We start from the raw sequence: 20,405 nt of genomic DNA on the forward strand, positions 1-20,405 counted from the left end.
TCCTTCTCACTGTTTAGGAAACCCAGAACAAAGGGCTCCAGAAGTTTTATTGATCCTCAGGTGGGTGTTTTAGGTGGGAAGAGGGAAGGATTAGGAGTGGAAAAGTACTGAGTACCGGTCAGTGTGGGGAGAAATGTCTTCCCGGTTTGCCTCTCCAGCCCCGCTAGGCAGACCTAAAGAGCCACCTATAGACCTCAGATAAAGAGGCCTAGGAATGAAGGCCGAAGAGCCAGGAATGGAAATACATGAAAGAACCTGTCCAGCCAGGTGGGTCTGAGCATGTGACTGTACCTCCTTCTAGAGCTTTGCACCAAATCTGGTCGAGGAGGGCAGCTGGCTGACTTCCATGAAGCCTGCCATGTAGAGCCTTCATGATTGCTTATGGTCCAGCCTGAGAATTCACACATAGGTTTCTAACCAGTAGCCAGGCTCCTAACTTGCAACCATGATCTAGCATAGATACCCTTCACCTTTCTGTGCACACTCCTCTGAGTATGTTATGGGGTACAGCAACACAGGGAGGCAGTGTAATGCAGAATCCCCAAAATGAGGTCACTGGTGAGGAGACAGGGAAGTAATTAAGTTATTTGAAGTTACAACTGTGATTCTGAGAATTTATGACTGATGTAGGATTAAACTGCATATGTGGGGATACACTTCTCTAGCAGAACTATTAAGCTCTTCGTTTGATGAATTATGGGAGAATCAAATTTTAGATCAAGCATTTACTATCATGTAAGATAACAAAATATAAAATCAAGGATACTAAAGTATTAATGTGTAGCAAATTGGATTTGTATTTAATCAATTTTTAAGAGTACTGTTATTCCTGATGTACTCTCTACAAATTTTTTTAAAAATCACCTTTCTAAAAATATTTATAGATGGTGATTTTTCTGTTTGTTGTTGTTGTTGTTTATTTTGTTTTGTTTTGTTTTGTTTGAGTCCTGTAATAGTCTCTCTCCTCTTGGCACTGTTCATTTGCCAACCACTTGCCCTGCCTAAATCAATCTTCATAAGGTTCCTACCCCTCCTCCTCTAATCAACTTAAATACTCATTTACATGAATAGAAATTAGTTTCGTAATAGCAAAAAGGATTTTTTTTCCTGTGGAAATATTATTCTTAACTCAGCGCTGCCTTCTTTAAACAGTTCAGTGCGGTGTAGCATTCCTTTTTTGCCCCCACGTTTTTATTTAAATCCCAGTTAATTAACATAGATGGCAAAATTGGTCTTAGGTGTAGAATTTAGTGATTCATCACTTCCGTGTACCACCCAATGCTCATCCCATGAGGAGCCCTCCTTAATGTCCATCACACTTTTAGTCCATCCCCTGCCTACCTCCCTCCATTACCAGTTCTAACAGAAAATGGTTAACAAATGAGAAGACTGCCTCTGCTTAGACATTTAAATGCTGACAGCTATTGAAGTATGGGCCAGGAATCAATGCGCAGAGGATTTAAGGACTCTATCACTTGCTTCTACTTCCTGGGGTAAAGAGGAACATCCTCACAGTTGGGCACCAAATGAGTAGTAGGTGAGGGAAGTGCCTGTCAGATACGATTCTGTCTAGATCAGACAGTAAATTGTGTTAAAGGTATTTGTGGCACTTTTCAGCAAGTGTAATGTAAAAATGGGAACTGCGTGATGCTTCTCATAGATGAAGCGAAGGGATATAAGCCGTCACCTCTTAGTGTGTGCAGACGATCACAATCTGGAAAATTACGACAAAGTGAAACTGCAGGGGAAGGGCTCTTGGCTTATGAAATTGCTCTGGTAAGAACACAGTTCATGAATGTCAGAAGTCTATAATGTGGTGACCTCCAGTTACATTTTTAAGTCCCAATATAGAAAGTATTGTGCTGGGGTTGCTAAAATACCACTCACTTCCAGTGGGAAATAAAACTTAAGGCCTCTGAAGTAGGGAGAATAATGCGGGCTTTCATTGGAAGTTTTTTTGTTTTTATTTATTTATTTATTTATTTATTTGATTTATTTATTTGACACAGAGAGATCATAGGCAGAGAAGCCAGCAGAGAGAGAGGAGGAAACAGGCTCTCTGCTCAATGTGGGGGTCTATCTCAGGACCCTAAGATCATGACCTGAGCCAAAGGCAGAGGCTTAACTCACTGAGCCACCCAGGTGCCCCTCAATGGAAGTTTTGCATGAAATTCTGCATTGTACCATATCAGAGGAAGCATTCTCATGCAATGCAATGAGCCAATTTATGAGAGCAGTGACACCTTGGTAGTGATGATGATGGTGATGATAATGATCAAGTATGAGAGAAGATGAAGGACAGGAGTGGAACAGGAAAGAGAAAAGGATTAGGGGAAGGAAAGAGGGAAAGAAACAATGGAAACAGAAATATGTCCCATTGGAAAATTCTACTCTTAACCAAATATTTGAGGGAATGGGGTAACCCATATAAAATATTTAGATAACCAAAGTGCCCGCTAAAGATCCCTAAATAATATTTTATTACAGTAATTTTGATTGTTTCTTTCTAAAAAGTATTACATACCATTTCTGCCTTCTTAAAACATTGAGAACATATTTGCCTTTTCTTGAAATGGCTCAGGTCATTATAATGAATATTAATCGCTGATGTGGTGCTTAGGAAGTTTGGCATTGAAATTAGAATTCCTGAGTTTAACTCAGCTCTACGATTATTAGTGTTATGCTTTGGAAGCAAGATTCTTAACATCCCTGAATTTCAGTTTGCTAACTTCTAAAATAAGAATAATAGTAGTTGCATCTTACAGATTCATTGTGAGGATTAAATGAGTTAATGTGTGGAGGGCACATAGCAAGAGCTCAGAAGGTAACCTTGAACAGTTAATGGTTGCTTACTAATTTATTCCCATAATATATATTGAGCAATTATGTTCTAAGCATCTTTAAAACCATACGGAAACAAAAGAAAGATTTGTTTTCTTTGTGGAGTTGGAATTCTAGTAGGGATGACAGATAATACTAAATACAACTAAACTGTATAATGTATAAGATGATCATAAGAACTATGGCAGTAGAAAAAAGCAGAGCAGCATGAAGGAGATGGGGAGTTCTGAAGTAGGGGTGAGGTTTGGGGAGAGAGTACGGGAAGTATGCAGGCTTCAGTCTCCATTAGTGCAGTAGAGTGGTAAGGTTAAGTAAGTCTTATTGAGAAGATGAGATTTAAACACAAAAATTATATGTAATAGTTCTAAACTACAGTATTTTTGAGTTCTGGTATATTTTTTCAAGGAAAAAGGAAAATCACTTCTTGATTCTTGTATATTATTTTGATCCTAATATATTTATGGTTACCAGTGTTTCTTTACACGGTCAACCCAAAATGGAGTGAGAACTCTTGCTTTGTGTGACTCAAGGTCTCCAAGAGAGAAGGAGATTCTTTATTCAAGGGGAATCCACAGTTAACTAGGCAAGTCCCTGGACCTTGAACAACTTGACCTTGTGTTCCTCATGGCTCAGGGCTCCCGTGCTGAAAACAAGTGTCCACTGGTCTTCAGCCTTTGTCCTCAACCCCTCTGCCTTGTCCCATTCCATTCTGAATGTTAAATGTATGGAGAAATAAGTGCCAGAGAAGGAATGCCTTCAGGGTTGAATTAGAGGTATAGTGGGGCAAATGTTCCAGAAACAACTGGGACCCTCAATTCTATCCTTCAATTATAAACTATCCTAAGTGCTCCAGAGGGAGAATGTAGGATCTGGCATTTGTTCATATGTTTGTTTTATTAGAAGTATGTATATGACATTGTATTTCCTAGCTACCCAATTAATATTTGGCAACAATCTCCTGCTATTTAGTAGTTGTATTTATTTTGAATAAATTAACCTCTCTGAACCACGATTTCCTCTTCTACAAAATAGAAATAGCAATTTCTACTTGACAAGTTACTGCATTATAAAGAATACGTATAAAGAGCCTAATGGGGGTGCCTGCGTGGCTCAGATGGTTAAACATCTGCCTTCGGCTCAGGTCATGATCCCAGGGTCCTGGGATCGAGCCCCACATAGGGCTTCCTGCTGGGCGGGGAGCCTGCTTCTCCTTCTCCTTCCACTGGCCCCCCTCTTGTGCTCTCTCACTCTCTTTCTGTCAAATGACTAAATAAAATCTTAAAAAAATAAAAACTTGAAGAGCTAGTGTACTACCTGACATACAGTTAATATTAAAAAAAATTGGTGAAATATTTAATATTGTTTATTTTATTAAGCAAGAAAAACTTATTAAACTATTTCTTTTTCATCTAGCAGAATAAAAGTTAATTTTTCTAATCAGTGATTTGTTGAAAGTCATTTAGATCTTGGTTCTTCAAATTACTTGTTTTGTCACTAGTTAGATGATTAATGCTCTTATCTAACATGATCATGAGTAAGGGTTGTGTGGCATAAAATACTTATTTTTTATGATGAAATGCAATGCTATATCACAAATTTCATGATGAGATGCTCAAACATTTATGGTACATTTTCCTTTTTAATGACAATAGGTAAGCATTATATATTTTAGCTATATGCAGTTCAGTGCTTTATAATTACATGTGTTCATACATCATCACATAACTCAGCAAGCTTATATGTATCTTTAAGATCAAGAATAAACTTATTATATGTCCTCCATGTTGGAAACTGTGAGGTAGCTAATATTTTACCCTCCTTACTAGCTGATACGATAGCCTAGCTCATTTTCATAGATGCTGGCAGAAGACATGAATTCTCGTCTGGATTATGCTGAGAGCCTATGTTGTTATGCTCGTTCAGAGGTCCTGGATAATTGCAAGTGCTGTGAGCTCATCTATTTGCCTTTATTTCTGAAGTGTTTCAGATTGTCCTCTTCTCCTTTTTAGAGTACTGAACTGATATGTGTGTTTATTTAGACCACTAGATCAGACACCGGACGGTATTACTCAAGACAGAGCAGGTAGTATGAGCTTTAGGTTTGCATCCATTTCCATTGTCTTTTTTTTAAAGATTTTATTTATTTATTTGACAGACAGAGATCACAAGTAGGCAGAGAGGCAGGCAAAGAGAGAGAGAGAGGAGGAAGCAGGTTCCCTGCTCAGCGGGGCTCAATCCCAGGACCCTGGGACCATGACCTGAGCCAAAGGCAGAGGCTTTAACCCACTGAGCCACACAGGTGCCTCTCCATTGTCTTTTAGGTCCCAGGTAGACAATGTGGACATGGGCATAGGGGAAGATGCAAGATGCACAGTGGGTTTGCATCAGTTTTTGAGCTCAGGAAACCCCAATCTTTTAAAACCAATTCAAATTTTGCCCTAGAGGGAGGCGTTATATTTACTTTACTAGCTAGTGCATGGATCTGTCCGTTACTCCAGAGGAGGACACTATTTCTGTGTGCACTCTATGTACATCTGTGAAGAGTTAGTCTAGAACCAAAGTTAGTGCCTCCACTCTCAAGGTGTGCAGAAAAGCAAGAGACCCATGAACAATTGTCTCTCAATACTGCATGGAGGTTAGTAGTCTAGATATATAGTAGGAACTCAATAAATGTTAGGGTGAATGAATTTGACCAGAGAATCCTGAAGCCATTTTTGTAAATTCTGTGACTGTTTTTTATATGTATTATATACTGACCTCCTGTCAGTTGAGTTTCTAAGGAAGATAGTAAGAATTGAATTATTTGTACAGAGATGATAAAGGAAGATACTAAGGGTCTATGTCAACCAAAACTGGAGATGAATGGGAACAAGGAGTTCAGGTAGTGAAGTGACAAATTTTAGGAGTTTCTTACTGGGAATATTAGTAAGAGTTGTGATTAGTGATATGTGGGTAAGTGTTTTACAACTGGCTTTCTATTAAAAGTAACAAGAACAAGAACAACAACAACAACAACAAAACCCACAAAACTAGTTTATAGTGTTTGCCTATTTTCCTGGTCTAAGTTACTCTACCATGGCCAGTTTCAAGCTATCCACATGACATCTCTAAATGTGGAATTCAGGAAAGATGTGCACAGTCTGCTTTCTAGAATCAAAGGACTATCTCCAAGGCACCATTAGTTACATTGGACAAAATGGAAGTGATAGTACAAAATGCCCATTCCCCCAACTTCCAGTCTTTGTCTTCGTTTCCTCTCTCAATTTACAAAGAGTAATAAGTGCAATTATAGTGAGACTTCTTGGGATATGCATGTTTGACATAACTAGTCTTAGATGCTTTTACTAGAGAAAATAAAAGGCAATGAGTTTGCAATAATAGCTGCCCGGCTTATGAGCAAGCAGGACTCAGTTCAGGATACAGACTTAGCTCCCATCCCCTACAACACTATTATGAACCGTGGCAAAATTCTGTTCTTCCCTCATACATTACCACCAAGTTATAGGTTAAGAAGTAGTCGATTACTGGGGCACCTGGGTGGCTCAGCGGGTTAAAGCCTCTGCCTTCAGCTCAGGTCATGATCCCAGGGTCCTGGGATCGAGCCCCACATCAGGCTCTCTGCTTAGCTGGGAGCCTGCTTCCTCCTCTCTCTCTCTCTCTGCCTGCCACTCTGCCTACTTGTGATCTCTGTCTGTCAAATAAATAAATCTTAAAAAAAAAAATTTAAAAAAAAGAAGTAGTCGATTACTACCCATTTATTTTATATGGGGTCTTAACTGTCATTGGCTCAAGTGCTTTATGTTGCATAGGGGGCCAAAATGACCAACTTAGGACAACAGGAACTAATACAGTCTGTGACTAGCACTTGGTAACTGGTATAAGGTTGCTACCTTGGTTATGTTATCAAATTGCTTGCATTTTTTTTTGGTAGGGACTGTACTTTATTTATTTTTTCAGTGTAACAGTATTCATTGTTTTTGCACAACACCCAGTGCTCCATGCAGTACGTGCCCTCCCTATTACCCACCACCTGGTTCCCCCAACCTCCCACCCCCTCCCCTTCAAACCCTCAGGTTGTTTTTCAGAGTCCATAGTCTCTTATGTTTCACCTCCCCTTCCAGTTTCCCTCAACTCCCTTCTCCTCTCCATCTCCCAATGTCCTCCATGTCATTTGTTATGCTCCACAAATAAGTGAAACCAAATGATACTTGACTCTCTCTGCTTGACTTATTTCACTCAGCATAATCACTTCCAGTCCCGTTCATGTTGCTACAAAAGTTGGGTATTCATCCTTTCTTTCTTTTTTTTTTTTTAAATAAACATATAATGTATTTTTATCCCCAGGGGTACAGGTCTGTGAATCGCCAGGTTTACACCTTCATAGCACTCACCATAAATTGCTTGCATTTTATAAACAAACTTGACATGTATTCTCTTTTCCTCATTTTCCATAATGAAACAATCACAGTAAGGTAAGTAGCTCAACTCCCACGACATCAAATAGCAGAAGAGAGCTCCACATGATGGACAAATGTCAGGCAGGCATGCACCCAAAGGAAAAATTCAGGTAGATCTTTGTATAATTTTTGTATTAGCGACCATATCAGAAACATACCTGTTTTCAAGTTACTGTACTTCTGCACCACTGGCCAGGTGATTCTTGCCCCAATCCAGAGAATCATACAGTCGTTGAAAGCCAGTTCTAATATCACCATGTATTGAGAGACTGCTGATTATCCACGAAAGGCTCCTCCTAGCTGTCAGGAAGAATACAAAAGGTCTTTCCTCCTTCCACCTCCCATTCAGTACAGTCAAACCCCCCAAATCTGCCTAGTTTGGTTCCTACCCTCTCCCCTCCATTTTAATTAGATTTATGTTTGTTTGTTTCAAATACTGTGTTTGAGAAGAATTTCTAGAAAACTGGTTTGACAGTCTGCTAGCAGAGTGGCTTGCACATTAAGCTAAACATAGATGGATTTGTCTTTGTCTAAACAGCTGTAATTACCTTTTGGTTGGGTGTGTATGTTTTAAAGCTCCATTTCAATGCCAATAACTGTACCTGAAATGGCAAGACATGTTCCCCAGAAACAAACAATATTTATTCTCTGTTTAACCCTTGATTGCATTGAGTTGGCAAAATGTTCCTATGCTAAGAACCATAAGAACAATATTTTGGATTACACAAATGATGAGTTGATTTGTTCTTCAGTTTTCAGAGAAGCATACCTTTTAGAAGAATCATCTTTGTTCCAAATCCTGAGGCAGATGAAAAATCTAGAACAGTTTTAAAATTCCTAATGACTCAGAATTCTAATTGCATATGTTTATTTGCCTTCACAAGGAGTGCCTAGAAATTAACCAAAAGGAGTTCTTCCAATCATTAATTTTCCTTTTTTTTACTAAGTAATATGTTAACCAATACTAGTAAGTGTCAAGTCCTACACTAAATACTGGAGATTGAAAATAAATTGTATATACTTCCTACTTTGAGAATTCCATAATCTAGGTGAAAAATAGATGGGCAAGTAATCATAATGTGCATTGTAAATAAAATAGAGTATGATGGTAGCATGGTGAAATTGGTCGTAGGCTATTCAATTGTTATTTAAGACCATGGAGTTGAGTTAAAAACTTTGTAAGCTTCTGATTACTTGCACAACCCTGGGCAGTCACTTGAGCATCCTCATAGGTTGCAGAGCAATGATTTGCAGCAGATGGATAGATAAGGGGAGCCACTTCTTAACTTGCTCAACATAGCTGGTAGTTGTGCTTAAAATTTTCAGAGGTATGACAGTGTTCTCTAGTTCAGTGGTACCAGAAGTTCGCCTGCCACAGGACTTGAGTTCATATATCCAGGAAATCAGAGCACAGGTGGAATTGCAGAGAGAAAGCAGTAATGGACTGGAAATTGGTGAGAAAAACATTTCCTTAAAAAGTATAACTGCTATTACAGAATTATTCTATTCTATCCCTAAATGTTTGATGCAATTGGAATCCCTTCAACACATACCCCCTTTATGGGCGATCCATCAAAACAGTATCTGGTGGATATTTATTGTTTTTCTGAAATTAGGCTTTAATTCTACTTTAAGAATTCCATAAATTCCTGAAAATAACAGGGCAACCATGGGATAATATACAACCAGAGCTTGACTCAGTTGCTCTGTCTGTGACTGGAGTACTTCCCAAGGTGCACAGTTTTCTTCTCTCTCCATCTTTCTTTACCCTTTGAGGTGAGCAGGGTTTCAGGGCGTTTCTTGGTATCAAATTTGGACCGCAGGGTTAAATGTGTATTTATTATCAGTTAGAGTCTGGGTCATGCTTTGTGTTTCTGTTGGCATTGTTCAGGGAAATAGTAAAAAAAGGACACAGAATAGATTGTCAATAATAAGCCTGGGCTATGAAAGGCAAACAGCAAATGACATTAGTCTCTGCCAGCAGGGTCTACTAATTTTCATTAGTGATAGGAGAAGGATTGTGAAAAAATTCAGGGGATTAACTATGCAGCCTATGTATAAAGAACAGTATAATTAAAAGGAATCTAGGATTTCAGCTTTGATAAATGTAGCTTCTTTGCTATTGCGTGTTTGATTCTATGTCATGGCATTTAAGTAAAGCATATTAATAAGTTGGTCTTTCATTCGTTTATGAATAACTAGCTAGAAACTATGTATAAATGGATGCAGAGATTTTCCACAGAGAGATTACTAAGAAAATTAGCTTCAAAACGAGGAGCATTAATACACACAATGTAATACTTGTAGCAGCTTTGAGCCACAGAAGCATGGTTTAGGAGTTTAAAAACTAACACTTTAAATTGAGACCCTTCGTAGCATGAATTCTAATTAAATGGAAATTTTTTCCAACAATAATGGGTGCTGAACTATGAGAAAGTTTGGGGCTGAATTTTGTATTTTCTGTTCTGTAGCTTGGCATCATGTCTGAGGTTAATTTAGCTGTAGACAGTGTTTTGGAAGAAGAAAGGTTTTTGTTACAGGGAATTGCAAGCCCCAGGAAAGGCTATATTGTCCACTTGATAAACAATCTGTTAAGGAAATGAGCCCTGGAAGGTACATACTGTAATTGAGTTGTTAGAAGTTAGTCCCCAACACCTGACATTGTTCCCTCAAGCCTAACATTGAGAAACCTTCAGGGGAATGTTTTTACAGCTGTATTTTACATTTTCACTCCTGAAACTCATTGTAATAAAACCTAGGACCATTTGGTTGTTTCTGCTATAAAAAAATATTTTTAATCACTGGGAGTACAAAATGTTACACCAGGATAGTAAATCCTTCACATCCCCTTTATTTCTTTAAATAGTTAAAAATGGCAGTAGCTTAAAAAAATAATATAAAGATAAATAATGAGGTAGTCAGCACTTCTGAAACCTTGTTTCAAAGGAACAAGGGTTTGAAAGAAAGAGCCTGCTTAAAGTGTTAGAGAGCATTATGGAGCATTAAGAGGTCAAATGCCCAGAAAAGGAGAAAGTAATTTAGTGGATACAAAGACTCTCCTTGACAATGAGGCCATTTGTACTTTAAAATATTATAGTGGTTTGAATTGGGAATTCTACCAGAGTTCATAAGGCAGAATGAAGGGTTTGGAAAAGAAAATGGTGAAACCACTTAAGTCAAGGCCCTCATTAAGGAATCCGTTAAAGAACCTAGGTTACTTCAACAATCTTTTTAGACCATCTGTCTCCTTTACCCCTCCTCTAATCAATCCATCATGAACAGCACTGCCAGACTGGTCTTCTTCCAACATCCTTTGGTCATGTTAGTCTTATGGGCATGAACTACAGGAAGGTGGAAGCAGGAGTTTTTTTCAAGATGAATGGAAGATGGGAGAGAATGCAGATGGGGAGACTGGTCATTACAAGGTCCACGAAAAGAATTCTTGGCCTAGGGGCATCTGGGTGGCTGAGTGGGTTAAAGCCTGTGCCTTTGGCTCAGGTCATCATTCCAGGGTCCTGGGATGGAGCCCCACATCAGGCTTTCTGCTCCACAGGGAGCCTGCTTCCTCCTCCTCTCTCTCTGCCTGCCTCTCTACCTATTTGTGATCTCTGCCTGTCAAATAAATAATCTTAAAAAAAAATTAAAAAAGCATTCTCGGCCTAACAAGAAGACTTCTGACCAAACTGGGGCGATCCAAATATAAAGGAAGTTGTAATTGAGAAGAGGATCTCTGAGGATGACAGAAGAGAGACTGGGATGAGAAAGAAAATGGACAAATACTAACAAATATCGATGCCTCTTGTATATTAGAAGCAGAGAAGGAAGGATTGCAGTGATGATCTGGAGCCCTAAGTATTTCTAGCTTTCTGCCAGTCAGCTGCAGCTCAGTTTCAATAGCCCTAAAATACAAGAATGTGGGAACATGCCATTTCTTACATCGCTTGAGGCTTACAACTCAGATTAGCTGTTATTTAGGATTTTAAACCTCTGGGACCAGCCAAATGGTGATAGTATTAAAAACCGTGAAATAAAAATGAGACATCCAAAAAAATTTGCAGAGAGAATAATTGATCCTAAAATGGATGTCTTGGCTTAAAAGTGCTGATAGGCTTGTGGAAATATTCAAGAACATTTAAAAACTATTTATTGATACCCACTGTGTTCCAGGCACTCAGCAGAATAAACATGCCTCTTGCCTACTTCAGTGAAATAACTTTGTATACAAATTTACTGCCTGAATTCGAGAAAGAGCAAAAGAGGGAAAGCAAGCCACGGGGAAGAAAAACCGCTTAAAAATGATGGGCAAATTCAACATGACAGTTCACCGTTTTATTAATACATGCCAGGGAGAGGGAGAGAAAGAAGATATGAATATTCTGTACCCTGTTTACATCTCATTTTCCTCTTCTCGGATGTTAATGGTACTGTCCCACTGTACAAAACTTTATATATTTGTCATACAGCCATGTCCTCTAAACTCAAGCCAATTATTTCATCTCTTGCTCAACCAAGAGAGGTAGTGATCACTCCAAGGCAAGAGGAACTATGGCTGTAATGGTTTTATGGAGAGAGAGCATGTTGGTGTCTAACAGAGTTTCTGCCAAAGGGTCCATCAAGGGTAGTGTAGAGGACTCTCTGTGATTCCAGTAAAGACAAACATTCTGCTTTATGGCCACAGTTAGGAGAAGCCGGGAGGTAATGAGAAGATGGAGGAGACTGGAACAGTTAGGACTGATGAGGAGCTTTGTGCTTTGAGTTTTATTTCCATTTTGAGAGAAGCCTTAGAAAATAGAGAAGATAAAAGTAGTGTTTTTCAAAGATTAGAATTAACAGGGGGAAAAAGCGACTTGGTTGGGGCATCTGTGAGACCCTTGTCTGATAGGAAGTTGAATAGCTGGGACCAGGATTGTTGATGAGTGTGGGGCAAGGAATGATCTCAGCCAACAACCATCATCACCAGAGCTGAGATGCTACACAAAAGGGATTGGCATAGGAAAGAAGTCTAGACCAAAACTGAGTCCGAAGAGAACGTTAATAGAGCTCAGAGTACAGCGTAGAGTATAGCCACAACTTTGACTTTTGCCCTTCTTTTTCTTTAATTCTTCAAGTAGATAGCTACCTATAATTTCCTGTGTGCCAGGAACTCTGCTACAAATCTGTTCCTTAGTTTGGAGGATTATAAACAGGCCCAGGGCAGTAGTGAGGCAGGATATATTTGATCAACTTCAATAATGTCCCTGCCGACACAAGTCTATAATAATTACTACCAATAATAGATAACCTACTTTAATATAATATCTCAGTGCTCCCAAAAATGCTACAGAGGCAGTCATTATTCCATTTTCCATATAAGATAACTGAGATTCATAAAAGTTAAAACAATATTTACTGGTCTAGTAACAAAACTCCTGTCTTTTTTTTTTTTTAAGATTTTATTTATTTATTTGACAGACAGAGATCACAAGTAGGCAGAGAGGCAGGCAGAGAGAGAGGAGGAAGCAGGATCCCCACTGAGCAGAGAGCTCCCAAGACCCTGGGATCATGACCTGAGCTGAAGGCAGAGGCTTTAATCCCCTGAGCCACCCAGGCACCCAGACTCCTATCTTTTCCAGTGAGAAAGCTCTTGCCAGCTAACTCACTTCAGTGTGAGGTCATTGACTTTCTCTTTGGTCCTCACGCTTTGGTCTTGCTCTTTCCAGGTACTCTTTCAAAGATAGGAATCTTAATTTTTAAGTCAAGATGATGGTTTATTTAATGGCTAATCTCTCTGGTGTCAAGGCCTGTTCACCTGAACCTCTACCTTTTATTTCTCCCTGCTCCATGCCAGAGTTAGCCCAAGGGCGGTAGAGATGACTAAGTTTTGTCATTTTTTTGAAACATATGTTCTAGTGGGGACATCCATGCAAACAAATAGAAAGTAGTTCTACAGAGGTTATAACAGAAGGCTTAGAACAATTATTCTCAAAAGTTTTTCTGCTTCACCCCTGTGTTTACAATTGTATTATCTACAATGGCCAAATTACGGAAGCAGCCAAAGAGTCCATTGGTAGATGAATGGATAAAGATGTAGTGTGTACACACACACACACACACACACACACACACACACACACACGAATATCATCTAGGCCTAAAGAATGGAATCTCGCCATTTGCAACAACATGATGGAGCTAGAGAGTACAGTCAGCAAAATCAGCCAGTTAGAGAAAGACATATACAATATGATCTCACTAATATTGGAATTCAAGAAACTAAAGAAATAAAGGGAGGAAAAAGGGGGTGGGAGACAAGCCAAAAACAACCTGAGTCCTAACTGTAGAGAACAAACTCGTGGTTACCAGAGAGGAGTGGAGTGTGTGAAGAGAACAAAGAGTGCGTTTATCATAATAAGCACTGAGTAATGGATGGGACTATGTTACTGTGTTGTACACCCGAAGCTAATATAACACTGTATCTTAACTATACTGGAATTAAAAATTAAAAAGCATTTCTGCTCCAGTTCACCTAAAAAGTATGCCCTCCTCTATTAGCAATAAATATTTGCCTTTGAATCCACACAGCTGCTGAGAAGCCCATCTGGAGACCAGGAGTCATGGTTTCCCCCTCTCCTCGTCCACTCGTGACCCAGTGCCTCCTACTGAGAATCCCCGATGTTTAGCTTATAGAAAGGCGCAGTTAATTGAGATGGGGAGGAGGTACCTTAAAATTGCATTCAAATTTTATTTAAGAGAGATAAGTGTGAGCCTGTGCTGCTCGCAAGGAGGCCAGTAGCAGCAGAGGAAATTGTGGAGTGAAAACAGACAAGGGGAAAGAGTGTGTGGTATCTGGGGATCTACAAAGGCATTCAGGACGACTGGAACATGAAATTAGAGGGAGAACTCAGAGGAGAGGGGATTGGAGGGGCAGTCCTACCTTGTTGAAGTGAAAAGGAATTTGTTCTCTATCTTGGAAGCAGTAAGGGATGTTGAATATGAAAAAGATATCTTTAGATTTGTATTCTGGAAAAGAACTGTTGGCAATTAAAAAAAAATGAGCTGGCAAAAAAAAAAAAAATCTAAGAGATGAGCTAAAATAGTAAGGCCTGAAATAGAGCACTATCAGTGTGGGGGTTCAGGAGGGAGATGCCAAAAGTACTATATTTTATCAATCCTACAATATACATTTTTATACATTGTAAAATATCAAGATGCACCTAATCAATGGTATCTTAAAAAATATTGGTAATGATTACAATTACAAGAGTTTCATTGTCTGTACATTTATAAACATAGTTAAAAGTGTCCTGGGAAAGTGTTGTGATTTTGTTCTTGCAGATGGTATGGGCTGGATAATTGCATTTTCTTAATGTTTTAGTCTGGAGAAAACTCAGGATGATTTGAGGAAGACTAGGAGACCTGTTAATCTCCTTTGAAGCTTTAGGTGAGGTTGAGAGCCTACCAAAATCCGTATCTGCAGCAGAGCTCCCCACTTCTTGGAATAAAAGAAACAGTAATGAAGTGCCATTTTATAAAATGCTACATTGCCATTGCTCTTGATGGCTTAAAAGACCATAATTTGGACACAGGCCAAGACATTGACAATTCTGTGTTGAAGAGTAATTTTAAAAAGCTGGACTCTGACTGAGAAACTTAAGGAATAATAATTTATTTTGTTTATATTTTTATTTTCATGTATAGAGAAATGATAATATGACAAATCTGTGGCATAGATGAAGTCAGTTTAGGAGGATCCTTTGAATAAATACACAATTTAAATTCTACTTGCTAAGAAAACAGTGTCAGAGATTAATTTGGTTTTCCCCAACATATAAATATATAATGCTATATCTTATGACAGATGGTGTGTTAATTGTGATGAAATATAATATCAAAAAATCTTTAGAAATTGGTGATTAATTGGATGTGGGGAGTGAACTATCCAATTACATAGACACAAATGCTCATTCAGTGTTGACAATAATAAAAATAAAAAGATAAAAAAAGGAGAATGGAGAATATCCTGAATAATGGATTCTAATACAGAGCAGGTAAATAAAGTTCATAATAATCATCAGGCTAATTGTTAAAATGTATGTAAAATATATGACTGTAATAAAAAAAAAAGTTACTGTATGTTTACCATTAAGTAACCAAATAAATACAAAGATTTGTTTTCTAAAACTCTGAAAGAAGAAAGCTGTATTATAGGAGAGGGATTTAGAGTGATTCATTATTAATCTTTTACATTGCCTTAGTGTTCCATAATGCTAAAAAAGATTAATTACATAGTCTTGCTCAATAATTGTCTTGGAAACACAGAAATAAACAGAACTAATGTAATCTGTTTTTTTTTTTTTTCTTTCTTAGGCTTATGGTCAATTAATTTAATGACTCCTTTGCATATAAAGAGAGTACTAATTTTCTGATTTCTAATGGATATTAGATAGTCTATGAATATTGCCAATTAACCATCAGCTACACACTTATGGAAACAGCACACTTCTCAGATTTCTTTTCCAATCAATGTATAGTCAGTGTATTATCACCAATTTTGGATTAAGATAATTATTAATATATTAAAATAAACCTTACCTCTTCTACCTTAGATACCAGATTGGTTAACAGTTACAGATTATATGTCTTTTAGATAATTTGTGTTGTGTTTGTTCTATAACAAGATGGTTAACTGAATGAGTCAAAGTAAAATCTCCAATTTTATTAAACTCAGCAAACTTTTAATTATCCAAAGAACTAGGAAATAAAAGTATGAAAAATATGAACTATGTAATATAAGACATAATAAACTAGACTACATCACAGTTTATGAAATTGTATCCATTTTGTCATTCTTTAAATTTTATCCTGTTTGTTTATTTATTTATTTAAAGTGTGCTTCACTTAAAATAGGCATAGAGCCTAACATAGGACTTGAACTCACAGCCTGGAGATCAAGACCTGAGCTGAGATCAAGAGTCAAATGCTTAACTGATTTAGCCACCGAGGCACCCATTTTTTCTGTTTTATTTGATGATTGACTTTCCAGATATTTCTATAGATCTGATGTTTTCATCTCATTTGTAATGCCTGTGGTCTAGGGAGAACTCTTTTTTCCTAGGGGGAACTCTTAAATAGTTGAAGAGGAGCTGCTTGGGGAGGATTGGGACTATTTTATTCAGTGATACAGGGTTTCTGATATGAAGATAATAGTGTCCTGGAATACAGTGAAAGCATTTCAAATAATGGTAACAACTCTAGAGTAACTGGGATAGACATTTTATATCTTCCTAAAATAGGAAAGATGTATGTATGTGTGCCCGTTACATGTGTGTATACATATATATATGTATATATACACACATGTACACACATATACATACATATTTTCACACACACATAATAGGCACACATACATACATTTTTCCTTTTTTAGGAAGAATGAATGAAACATGGGGTTCCAGGTAAGACTGTCTTTCAGTGCAAATCAAGCCCTGCCATAGACTTCTAGGCCTTGGTAAGTTGCTTTTGTTTCATTAAAAGTAAAATAGGAAGGATTAATTTAATCCTTGGTTCATATTATTGTTGTAAATATGAGATGATCCAATCATATAAGCAGTAGGATATGATAAGCCCTAGAGTTTGGGTTCAAATCCAGACACTGCTATCTATGATTTAGACTAATTATAAGAATGATTCTAAACAATTCATTCATCCATTTCCTCCTTGAATAATTGTGCCTCTACTTTACTGATTTTTTTTTTTTTTTTTTGAGAATAAAATGAGGACTATATGTAAAGTTTGACTCTATTTGTTAGCATTACATCTGGCTCCTGGTAAGTACCAAATAAATATTAATGATTGTTAACTAGTTTGCTGCGGGTGGTTAGCAACGGCTGTTAATCAAATCAGCTGTACCAAAAAGGACTGAAATCAGACCGCTTCTTCCCTAGGATCAGATCTCACCCCTGGAGTTTCTTGTCTGCTGTTGCCTGTCTTGATGACTCTCCCTGAGTTCTTCATCCCTGAGCCTAGCTAGTTTCTTCTAGATTTTAACTGATCTCCTTGAACTTGACTTCTTGCCTAGAAGGTCAAAGACTTATTTATCTATTGATACTTCTGGTCTTCACAATTTTAAAATTTAATCTCTCCCAGATGTCTCTTGGTTAGGAACACTTTCAATAAATATTACAAAAATGTTTTGCATTTGTATGGACCTCTATAGTATTTACTAAGCACTTCTCCACTCTTGAGGTAAGACCATTAGGGAAACCTTTTCTAAAGCTCAGATTTGCAATGAAAGTTTTACTATTACTTGAGGAATAAGAAAATGAAAGTATATGTTTATACAAATGTCTTATAGTAATAATGAAAAGGTATAAGTATAAGGAAACACAACATGATTTTGAATATTTTTAAGATTATGAAGATTAAGCAAATATTTTTATTGCATAGCAATTTTACAAATTATGAAATATGGGTTTGATTAAATTAATGACAAACTCGGGACAGAGATAATTTTGGATTCAGGTCTTCTAACTTGGGGTCATTATTCTATAATGCTAGGTTTGGCCTGGGTCCTTGGCTTTCTCTGTTCTAATGAAACAAGCTAAGGAGTAAAGTGTAAGACCCAAGAAAATATGTATGTGTAATGAATTACTGAGTGTGTAAGTTTGCTCAAAATTCTAGGTGCTCTTAGGAATTTGAATTAAGTTTGTGAGAGGGAAAACAAATCATTAAAGAAAGTGACCCATCTATATATTACGTTTTGTAGTTTATAAATCACTTTGTCAATCATTACCACAATTGAATTTTTTTTTTTACATAGTTATTAAAGTCACCTTATTTAGCAGACAGAACATTTCAGAAAACTCGAAGGCAGCTAGTTAGTATGAATGCCATGTAATGTGACGGAAAGACATTTATTAATTACACTTTATGTCATTATTAGTTTTCTTCACAAGAAACCACTTGGAATCAGAGTCTTATATTGGAGCAAATGAAACTCAAAAGGTCCTTCTAGGGGGAGGTGAACCATAAGAGACTATGAACTCGGAAAAACAACCTGAGGGTTTTGAAGGGGCGGGGGTGGGAGGTTGGGGGAACCAGGTGGTGGGTAATAGGGAGGGCATGTGTTGCATGGAGCACTGGGTGTTGTGCAAAAACAATGAATACTGTTACGCTGAAAAATAAATAAATAAATTTAAATAAAAAATTTAAAAAAAAAAAAGGTCCTTCTAGAAACCCACTAGCATAGCCCTTTTCCTATGAATGTGATGTTTGGGATGCAGCAGAATCAAGCATGAACTGGTAGGGAGAGGGAAAGACTATGGAAAGAGAATAGGAGAGAAGCAAGAAGTTATACTTTTGGAGTAGCTGGCTCACATTCTTAAGATGGGTGTTGAAAAAAAGAGTTAATTTCCCTTTTCCCCTATTTGATGTTGGTATTTCTTATAGTTCATAAGGGCATACTGCTAATGATTGTTTTTTGCGATCTCAGTCTTGATATTTGACTGTCATCATGACAACCACTGCCACTGGCCCAGAGAGTGTCAGTTGGCTTTATTCTAGGTAATGATGGAGGCTGTGTAAACTCTTGCAGAGTCCATGGTAGACAGGATCTCAAGTGTCATCTGTACCACACATATTTGCACCCGTGCTATCTCCCCTCCTGTTGTTTCTTCTGTTGCTCTTCTCTCATCTGTCTTCAGCTCTGCCCCACTGTTACCCTTTTCCTGTGTTCTGTGATCTAACCTAAAGGTAACTTCTTGCTGAAATTCATGAACTTAAGTATAATTTGTTCACCAGTGATATCCTTCTTACACGTGTGCAGTGGTTTTCCTACTTCACACGTATTACTGGATTTGATCTTCACTTTGAATCATGCATGTTATAACATTACTATTTATTATCATTCTATCCTTATTAATACTTCTATTATTTCACATGAGTTTTATGATAATTTAGTGAATTATTCAAGATCATCAAGCTAGTGATCGATGCAACTAGAAGTATTAGAGTTAAGACCATGGCTACTAAGAAAAATCCAATAAGGCAAACCTTCTCCATAATTAAGCTAAGCAGCAGGAGCAAAGGGGCATCTCTGTGTCACAGAAAAACTGGACTATGAGATGCTGTTGTGGCCTGTTATGGTAGCAGAGCTGTCTACCTAATAGCCCAGCCTTTCAATTGTGTGTTCCCAGTGAAAAAAGTTGACTCTAAGCCAGAGTTAAGCAGGAGTTTTGTAGGTCAGATAAGCATAGGAGAAGCTGTTCATCAGTGACTTGAGCACCTTTTTGGTGATATAAAATGACTAGCTCAGATCCAACAAAAATCAAATTCAATGTATTGAACTCATTTTAATAAACAAAGATAAATATATATATATATTTTTATTTTTTATTTATTTTTTATAAACATATAATGTATTTTTATCCCCAGGAGTACAGGTCTATGAATCACCAGGTTTACACACTTCACAGCACTCACCATAGCAAATACCCTCCCCAATGTCTATAACCCAACCACACTCCCCTAACCCCCCTCCCCCCCAGCAACCCTCAGTTTGTTTTGTGAGATTAAGAGTCACTTATGGTTTGTCTCCCTCCCAATCCCATCTTGTTTCATTTATTCTTTTCCTACCCCCAACCCCCCATGTTGCATCTCCACGTCCTCATATCAGGGAGATCATATGATAGTTGTCTTTCTCTGATTAACTTATTTCACTAAGCATGATACCCTCTAATTCCATCCACGTCATCGCAAATGGCAAGGTTTCATTTCTTTTGATGGCTGCATAGTATTCCATTGTGTATATATACCACATCTTCTTTATCCATTCATCTGTTGATGGACATCTAGGTTCTTTCCATAGTTTGGCTATTATAGACATTGCTGCTGTAAACATTTGGGTGCACGTGCCCCTTCGGATCACTACGTTTGTATCTTTAGGGTAAATACCCAGTAGTGCAATTGCTGGGTCATAGGGTAGCTCTATTTTCAACATTTTGAGGAACAAAGAAAAATATATTTTAAGATTATTTTAAATTACAGAAACGGCAATGCTTAGTAGAAAAACGTTGGCTATTGCTGAATTTATAACGTAGTGAGACTCTTCCCCCCCTTTTTTTTTTC

At 37.7% G+C, this 20,405-nt stretch overlaps 1 protein-coding gene across 3 annotated transcripts in view; it reads left to right on the top strand.

Moving 5' to 3' along the window:
- Positions 1-20,405, top strand: part of UNC13C (unc-13 homolog C) — a 629,711-nt gene that overhangs the window by 229,154 nt on the left and 380,152 nt on the right. The gene's annotated exons all lie outside the window — the stretch shown is intronic.

This window comes from Meles meles, chromosome 6 (genome assembly GCF_922984935.1).
Source record: "Meles meles chromosome 6, mMelMel3.1 paternal haplotype, whole genome shotgun sequence".
NCBI classification, from domain to species: Eukaryota; Metazoa; Chordata; class Mammalia; order Carnivora; family Mustelidae; genus Meles; species Meles meles.